Here is a 9653-nt window from a genome sequence, read left to right as displayed (position 1 = left end):
TGGATTTATTGATTTTTTGAAGCATTTTTTGTGTCTCTATCTCCTTCATTTCTGCTCTGATCTTAGTTATTTCTTGTCTTCTGCTAGACTTTGAGCTTTTTTGATCTTGCTCCTCTAGCTCTTTCAATTTTGACAATAGGGTGTCAATTTTAGCAGGCTAAAGTATCTTTAGTCCCTCTGTAAAACTAGGGGCCAAAAGCATATAAAGTTGAATTAGTTTGTTCAGTAATTAATGTTTTAGTATTGTATCTTATTTATAAATTATCTAGATTTTTAAGGCAAATCTTTTAGTTTGCTTAACTTTAAGGTTAAAAATTACCAAAAGTATTTGGAAACTATTATTAGGCAGATATACTGTAAAAAATTGTTGTTGCAATAATGTTTTTTATAAGAATAACAACTTAATTAAAATCAGATCTATAAGCTTTAAGAGTTTAAGTATCCAGTAAGTATAATATTAGCTTATTTGACTAGAACTCAAGCAGAATAGAAATTTATGTTTGTTTTATATTCAATAGTGATAGCTCTGAAGATATAGTTGTTTTATTACAGAAAATATATTAAATCAATCTTATTTAACTATGTTTTATCTAAATTGTGTTAACTTGAAAATCATTTGTATCAGTTCTTACATTTCTAGGAGTTTGGGCAGTATTTATTTATAAATGCTTATTGCTTTTTTCCAAGCTAAATTAGAATAGAGCACTTTTAGAGGATTTTTTAAATGAATTTTGCATTGCTATCTGAAGTTAAGAAAATATCACATATACATAACACATTAATAGGCATAAAACACAAATAGAGATCACATAGCTTTCATCCTAAAATTTTAGGCATGAATCAGCCCTATATATTCTCATGGTTAATTTTACACATCTGCTTGATTGGATTAAGAGTTACATAGCTGGTAAAGCACAATTTCAACTTTTGTACTCATTGATTACAAGTTCTCAGGCATGTAAAATAATTAACAGAATTGACAATTTCTAGGACTTCTGTGGGAGAGTATGGAAGGTCTTTTGAACTTTGTAACATTGTCAACTGAATAATGATGAGGTTCGTAAATTTGAAAAGGAGAGGTTTCTTTATTTTTATTTTTATTGATTTATTTTTTGAGAAGGTGTTTCACTCTTGTTGCCCAGGCTGGAGTACAATGGTGTGATCTTGGCTCACTGCAACCCCCACATCCTGGGTTCAAGCAATTCTCCTGCCTCAACCTCCCAATTAGCTTGGATTACAGATGTCCACTGCCATGCGTGGCTAATTTTTTGTATTTTTAGTAGAGACAGGGTTTCACCATGTTGGCCAGGCTGGTCTCAAACTCCTGAACTCAGGTGATCCACCCACCTTGGATTCCAAAATTGCTGGGATTACAGGCATGAGCCACTGCACCCAGTGAGAGATTTACTTCCTGTAAAGGGTTGCAGCCTGCAGGGCAGTCCTTCTAACAGGCTGGGAAGCATAGACTCCAGCAAAAAGCCAGAAGCAGACACTTTGAGGGAGAAGTAAAGGAAACAGTAATTTATACTGAGTGGCATCACTAAATACACATATTTAATAAGCTCTAGGAGGAGTCATGAATATTTATGAAAGGAGAAATGCATGCAATTGCAGTTGAGTTTCTTACTTCTTCATGTGTCCCATGCTCAAAAAATGTCAGTGTTGGCATGATCCCAGGGTGAAATTTTCAGCCCTCTGACATTAAAAGGGTAAGCAGAGGACATGAAAACTAGCACCACCAGTACCATGGACTCCACCCTGCCGCGGTCCCTTGGCGACGCGGTGCAGCTGCCACTCAACCAGCTGGGTTCGGGTACCGCGAGGCACCCAGGCGTTGGGCACGCGCCCTTGCCTTGCCGCCTTTTGCGGCCGTGGTGCCGCCAGACCTGGGGCCTGGGATGGGGGTGGAGACTGGGGCCTGCCGCCCCTAGAAGGGAGGGGAACACAAGCCTGCCCCAGTGACCTCTCGCTCCCGCCAGCCTCCTCCCTGACTCCGCGGCATGCCCCCCAGGCCCCCATCCGCCACTCAGGGCCGGGATGGTCCGGGCATTGGTGCTGGTGACAGCCCTGGGGAGGGTCTTCATGTAGACTTGAGGGTGTGCGTGCTGGTCCCTGACCTCCGCTGCAGCAGGGCTGGGGCCCGGCAGTTGGGTCCCTTCGGGTGCACAGGCTGGGATGTAGATGGAACGGAAGGCTGTGTTCTGGAGAGGCTGGCGTGATGGTGCCTGCCCGGTGGGTGGCTCTGAATGACCCCCGGAAAGGCTGATGCACGGGTCTAGGTGTGAACGGTGCATTAGAGATGGCATCGATGGGTGTAAGGGGCACAGAGAAGCTCAAGTGCCACTGCAGTTTGGGGACAGTTTGCATTGGAGTGTGGTTTAAGGGAGACAGAGGCAACACTTTCGGGGAAGGCAGAAGTTATGAAGAAAAGTGAGAGGGAGTTATCCCCAGGATTCTAGCTGAGAAAGTTGCAGCCTTATAGATAGAAGCAGCCACCCTTACCTCAAAAAAGCACTTGGCAGTGTTCAGGGAAGAGTGGCATTTAAATGAGGCCAATTGAGTTTGATGGTTAAAGGGCCTAAGGATTGCTGAGAAATCAACAATATTGTGATGGGAAAAGCAGTGTCATTTTTATTTAGCAAAGAAAGCTTGGAAGTATTTTGTTGGGAGAATTCAGCATAAGATTTAAGGAAGTTGTTGATGCCAGGTGTGGGAGGTAGAGTTAGGTGATTGCTCTAGCCCCAAACTAAAGGTAGTTGACTTTGGAAATTTTGCTTACAATTGTTTGTAGCGTACTTAACCTAGAAGTAAGTGTTTGTACTTTACAAGGGATACTGGTTCACTGTCCTTAGCTGGAATGTGCACATGTTATGTAGTCTTAGGGGACTTCATTTATAATACAGATTCTCTCTTATCCAGACTGCTTTTCCTAGCAGCAAGCTGGAAGCCTGCCATTACGATACAGGCTGCCTTGCGCTTTACTCTTTTAAATAAACTTATGTGGAACAAGTGTCAAATAAAAAATAATTAAATAGAAAAAAATAATTCTGCCTTCTGTTGAAATCTCTTATTACGGTCATCCCCACCTATCTTTAACAGCAGTTATAATGTGTATCCTGTGAATAAAGTATTGGTAGTGAAATTAATCGTGTATTTGAAGAAAATACTATTCTCCGTTTATTAATCAGTTGATCAGAATTTAGTGTTTTTCATCTACTCAGCCCTGTGGAAGATTGTTTTCCACCCTGGCATGCAGTGTAGCATGTCACACTCCTGATTTAAACAGGCTGCTGGCAGTGTATCAGCAAATGCAGGGTAGGTGTCTGTAAAGAAAACATATTGCTGCTGAGGAGCAAGGGAGATAGCCCTTACATTTACATTTCTTTTAGGGAGACCGGCGTGTGTTCATGTTCTCTCTTTCTCTTCCTTCTTTCTTTCCTTTCTCCGAACCCCGTGTCTGCTATAGGCTTATTCCTCCCTCCTGTGCCGAAACATTTTCTTTGTTATGCTAATAATACCTTTTAATTTATATAATGCTTATAACTTTTTAAAAGTGATTTCATAGTAATGAACTCATTTAAACATCTCAGCAACCAGAGAAAGTTCTTTTCAGTACTGAAATAATCAGGAGAATCATGGGAAGGAGACAGGACTTAAAACTTTTTGACATGTCTTTCTTTGTTTAGCTGAAGGTCTTGAGTTTGTAGCTTGGGACTACTATAAATTTGTGCAGCCACGTATTGCCCCAATTTGTGTGGTACAGTTATGTACTGCATAGTGCCAGTGAGGTCATCAGAGCTCATATATGATTTTGGTCCCACGGATTATAAGGGAGCTGAAAAATTTCCATTGCCTAGTGAAGCTGTAGTATTCATAATTTCTTAGTGACTCATGTTTTTGTGGTGATGCTGGTGTAAACAAACTTACTGTGCAGCCAGTCCCTGTAAAAGTGTAGCATATGCAATTATGTACAGTACATAATACTTGATAACGTTAAATACATTATTGGTTGGTGTATTTTCTACCCATTTTATCATTGTTTTAATGTGTAATTCTGTTGATTAAAAAGAAAATTTAACTATAGAACAGCCTGAGGCAGGTCTTTCAGGAAATATTCCAGAAGAATGCACTGTCATAATAGCAGGTGACAGCTACATGCGTGTTATTGCCCCTGAAAACCTGCATTGCCCCTGAAAACCTTTCAGTGGGACGAGATTGGAGGTGGAAGACAGTGATGTACATGATTTGGACCCTGTGTAGGCCTAGGCTAGTGGGTGTTTGTGTCTTAGTTTTTAACAAAAAGTTTTAAAATTAAAAATAGAACAAAGCTTATAGAATTAGGATATAAGGAAAGAATATTTTGTACAGATGTACAATGTGTGTTTTAAGCTAAGTGCAATTATAGAAGAGTTTAAAAGTTTGTAAAATAAAAAAAGTTACAGTAAGCCAAGGTTAACTGAAGAAAGAACTTTTCTGTGTAGCCTAAGTGTAAAGTCTTTAGTGGTGTGCAGCAATGTCTTAGACCTTAACATTCGTTCACCATCCACTTACCCACAACAACTTTTAGTCCTGCAGTCTCCCTTCATGGTGAGTGCCCTATATAGGTATGCCATTTTTTGTCTTTTATGCCGTATTTTTACAGTACCTTTTCTATGTTTAGATACACACATACTATAGTATTCATTACAGTAAGCTGCTATATAGGTCTGTAACCTAGGAGTAATAGACTGTACCATCTAGGCTCATGTGTAGTAGGCTAGACTGTCTAGGTTTGTGTAAGTCCACTGTGATGTCCACAGTGAATTGCCTAATGATGCAGTTTTAAGAATGCACCCCCATTATTAAGCAACACATGAGTATATTTACAGTTGTTTTCTATTTGAGCAAGTCTTGAGAATATTTAATTAATACCACATAAGCCTTAACTTTTCATACTGATAATTGTTTCTTTGAAGCACCTAAGAATTAACTTGCTTGTTGATGAAGTTCTTGAAATTACTAAAAACTCATATTGTAAAATTGGATGAATAAAATCATTTAGGTATCATTTTAAAATTGAGCATTTTAGAGAACATGGGACATTTTTATAATGTAAATAGTCCAGGTTGAGAAAAAGCTTAGGAATTTATTGTAATCAAATAGTGTGAGTCGGCAGGAAAAAGGCAAATCAGGAAATGAAAAGTGCAAAAATGCAACTTATAAGTATGTTAATTTGGTATGTGCAAATTAACAGTGTTTTGAAAAATTAGAAAATTATAGAAGTAGTTGTTTAATGTCAGATCAAGAAAAGAACTTTAGTGTAAAAAAAAGTTAACTTTTTACTAGAGTAAATATAAAATTTATGAGGTGATAGAAATTATTGATCCATATGGAATGGAAGAATGTGCCTTGCAGGGCCTGGTAGCAGAAGGGAGGGAGTGTTCTGCAATAAAGCTGAGGCCAGGGAAGGAAAAGGAGTAAAAGATCTTGCCGTTGACTCCTGTATTGTTTAATCATCACTGAGAATTCCAGAGTGACCTTGAGGCAGCCATAGTATTTGTTCAGTAGGCCTTAAATCTTAGTAAAAGATCTACTATCAAGTGAGGTTACACCATGCTGTAAGATAGGAAGTATCTAGCATCTGAGGCTTGCCTTTGTAGGCTTTGCTTTCCAGATGATTGTATTTCTAGGGTAATGTTTAGTAGGTGATTTTGATTAAAGGAAAATATGGAGAGGTTTTGAGGAAGGAATTGGACTAAGGGAGAGCTGTGCCATGAAAAGGGCCAGATGTGTTATTTAGAAGACATCAGGTATCATTGAGCATATTTGTGTTCTTTGTTAGTTTCTGATGTGCTGATGTTCAGTTCATCTGCAACTTGAAAAGCAAGGTGGGCTGGGTGAGGTGGCTCACGCCTGTAATCCCAGCACTTTGGGAGGCTGGGGGAAGTGAATCACTTGAGGTCAGGAGTTCAAGACCAGCCTGATTAAAATGGTGAAACCCCTTCTTTACTAGAAATACAAAAATTAGCCGGACATAGTGGTGCATGCCTGTAATCCAGCTACTCAGGAGGCTGAGGCAGGAGAATCACCTGAACCTGGGAGGCAGAGGTTGCAGTGAGCGGATTGCATTCCAGCCTGGGTAACAGGAGTGAAACTCTGTCTCATGATGGGTGTGGTGGGGAAGTAAGGCAGAATTAATCAAGTATTTTGTAACATTTTTGCTGTTTGTGAGTGGATGCCTTTTTTTTTATAACGTAAATATGTTTGACATTTTTGCATTTTCAATTTCATTTGTGTTTACACTAGTGTATTATGTATACTAATAAGGAACTGAATTTTTTTCAACTGATTTAGAAAGCAATACATGTTTATGGTATAAAATTTATAAAATAAAAATGTATAACTATGAAAGTTTAAAAATCACTCATTTTCCTTCACTCCAGGGAAAACTTCTGTTAATTTTTTTAGAATGTGTGTGTATATTGAAACAGAATTAGAGTCACACTGAATATAAAGTTTTTCTAACACAGCCACCATATCATGAGGAATCTCGGGGCACATAAAGATGCCTTGTGTCAGTGCTTGAACCTACAGACCCAGCTAAAGTCTCAGGTGACAGCCAGCATTCGCCATCTGACATGTGAGTGAGTGAGCCTTTAGATAATACCAGTCGCTGGCTACTGGCAAATAGAGAAGTAATGAAGTGTCCATGCTGATCCATGTCCAAATTGCGGATTCCAGAGCAAATGAAATGTTAGTGTTTTCAGCCACCAAATTCAAGGGTGCTTTTTAGGTCATTAGAGTGTTCATTTGGCAATCATATATTTTAAAACAATTGTAATTGAAGTATAACATATATAGAGAAATGCATAGATCTTAAGTGTGCAGTTTGATGAATTTTGACAAACGTGTACATGTATGTAACTCATACTGTGTAACCCTTGTAAAGGTGAACATGGTACACCAGAGTAAACAAGGTGTGAGTATTAGATGATGAGTAAAAGAGATTGGGAGGCCTTTGGTTTACGAAAAATATGATGGGAAGCCATCGGATGTTTAGAAATACACTTTGTATTTTAGAAGAGTTTTAAATTTACAGAAAGTTGTGAAAATAGTAGAGAATTTCCAAATAACTTACATCCAGTTTTCCTATTGTTACCTTGTTACCTTAGTGTGGTCATTTGTCACAATTAGTGAAGTAATATTGATACATTATTATTGACTAAATTCTATACATGATTGATTTCTTTAGTTTTTACTTAAGGTCTGTACCAGTTAGCTGCCAGAACAAAATTCCATAGACCGAGTGGATTAAACAAAAGAAATTTCTTTTCACAGATCTGGAGGTGGAAAGTCTGAGATCAGGTACCAGGACGCTTGGGTCCCAGTGAGGAGTCTCTTCCTCACTTGCACACGGCACAGTCCCCTTTCCTAGGTGTGTTCTCACCAGAAGAGAGAAAGAACAAGCTCTCTGTGTCTCTTTATAAGAGCACTAATCCCATCAGACCAGGGCCCTGCCCTCATGCTGATTACCTCCCAAATGTCCTAGCTCCAGATACTATTACATTCGTGGTTAAAGCTTCAATATATGTGGATTCTGGGGAGGCCACAAACATTCAGTTTATAACAAGGTCCTTTTTGTGTTCCTGGATCTTATGTAGGTTACCATATTACATTTAGTCTTTGTGTCTCCTTAGCTTCCTTTAGACTGTGGCAGTTTCTCAGACTTTCCTTTCTTTTTTTGTGACCTTGTCAGGTTTGAGGACTACTGGTCACATATTTTGTAGAATGTCCCTCAAGTTGGATTTATCAAATGTGTTTCTCATAATACGTCTGGGTTTATGGATACCTGGGAGGAAGACCAAAAAAGATGAAGTGTCCTTTTCATCACATCATACAAAGGAAAGGGTGTATACTTTCAATGTGACTGATTGTTGTTGACGTTGATATGGTCATCTGACTAAGATAGTGAAGCAGGATAATTTCCCAGAACCCTTTGCTGGTGGGAACTGGGGTGTCGGTGTTGGAAGTAGCTGGCCACTTAGATGCTGGCAGGGGCAGATTCCACTCACCAGAACCCCCTGTGCTCAATTCGTCATGGGAGGAAATATGAAGGTAAGCATGTGCAGGAGCTGGGGTGAGTGCTTTTGGGTGCAGGGAGGAGCAAAACTCTGTGCAGGCCCTGAGGCCCCAGAAGGAGTGTTACAATCGGTGCTCTTTTAGCTTCGCCCCCCCCCCCATGGACAGTTTAAGTGTTAACAGCTTAGTGGAAGGCAAGTGTGACAGCCTTTTACACCAGCCTGGAAGAGAAATGGCTGTTGGAATATGAGAAAGGGTGGATACGAAAGATACTCCTTTCGACTGTGTTAAGTTTCAGATGCTGGCTAGACTTTGAAGTAGAAATGTGAAGAACATTGACGATGTGAATCTGAAGTTCAGGGAATAGGGCAGGACTCAAAATTCTATTTGGAGGTTGCACATTTTATCTTTAAAGAATTCCATTGTATTTTTCAGAGTAAGAATTTCATTTGATAGAATAAAGAGCCTATGGTACTTTGAGTAGAATGATCAGAAAAATTTTAATCAAAAATTTTTTTTCCTGAAAGCATTGCGAATAAAAATAAGAGTAAAATATAGGTGATTTTCAGTCAGAATCAGTGACGTATCTGTATCTGACCTGAGTTCCAGCTGATACAGCAAGTTGACAATAGAAAATTTAGAATTTGATTTGCATGTTTTAAAGTTATTGATAAGAAGAATTAGACATTTTAATTTCTTCCACCCCCCCCAATAAGGAAACATGTGGGTATGTTTTTGAGCCTTATCTTTGTTTTCTTCTTAGTGGGAAACCAGTCAGAAGTGGGAGGCCTCTGAACAAACTGTATACTGTGTACCCACCAGCTTCTGCTTTCTCGAGGCAGAACGCTAACCCTCAGTGCCTCTTTCTGCTTCCCCTTGTTCGGACCACTGAGGACTGCCACTGTCCTGTCTGTCTGACTCCTCCTGTTGTGGTGAGCAATATAGGGAGGCTGAGGGATTGATATTATTTGACTCTATATTTTAGAAAGATATTTGGTAGTTACATAAAGTACATGTAGTTTGACCAGTACTGCTTGTAACTTTAAATTGTTGTACAGAAATTGATCCTTTATTATTTAGAAAATATACTTTAAAGTTAATAATACCGAGAGAATTCATGATTCTTTTCCTTCCCTGTCCTTTAGTTCTTTATTTATTTTTAGAGCTTTTGTACTAGCTCATCTTCCCTTTCCTGGGGAGTTGATTTTAAAAATTAGACTTGCAAAAGCTTATCCTTTTAGAGGATGATGAAAACCACTTGTACTTGAACTTAAGGAGTTTTTTTTTTTTTTTTTTAAGTTCCCCGTGTGCCCTCTTCAGATCACATCCCAGAGAGGAGAGACTTCTGCAATATTGTGTTAACCATTTCCTTTCTTTCTTCAAGTGTTATCCATAAATGTATATATGTATGTGGTAATAAGCATAAAATTTGTCATCTTAACCATCTTTAAGTGGCTAGTTCAGTAGTGATGAGTGTATTCACAACATTGAGTACTAGATCTCCACTTTTTCATCTTTTTTTTTTTTTTTCCCATTTATTTATTTTATTGTATTTTAGGTTTTGGGGTACATGTGAAGAACATGCAAAATTGTTG

Source organism: Cebus imitator, unplaced genomic scaffold, assembly GCF_001604975.1.
Source record: "Cebus imitator isolate Cc_AM_T3 unplaced genomic scaffold, Cebus_imitator-1.0 Scaffold112, whole genome shotgun sequence".
Lineage (NCBI taxonomy): Eukaryota > Metazoa > Chordata > Mammalia > Primates > Cebidae > Cebus > Cebus imitator.
This window is presented reverse-complemented; position numbering follows the sequence as displayed.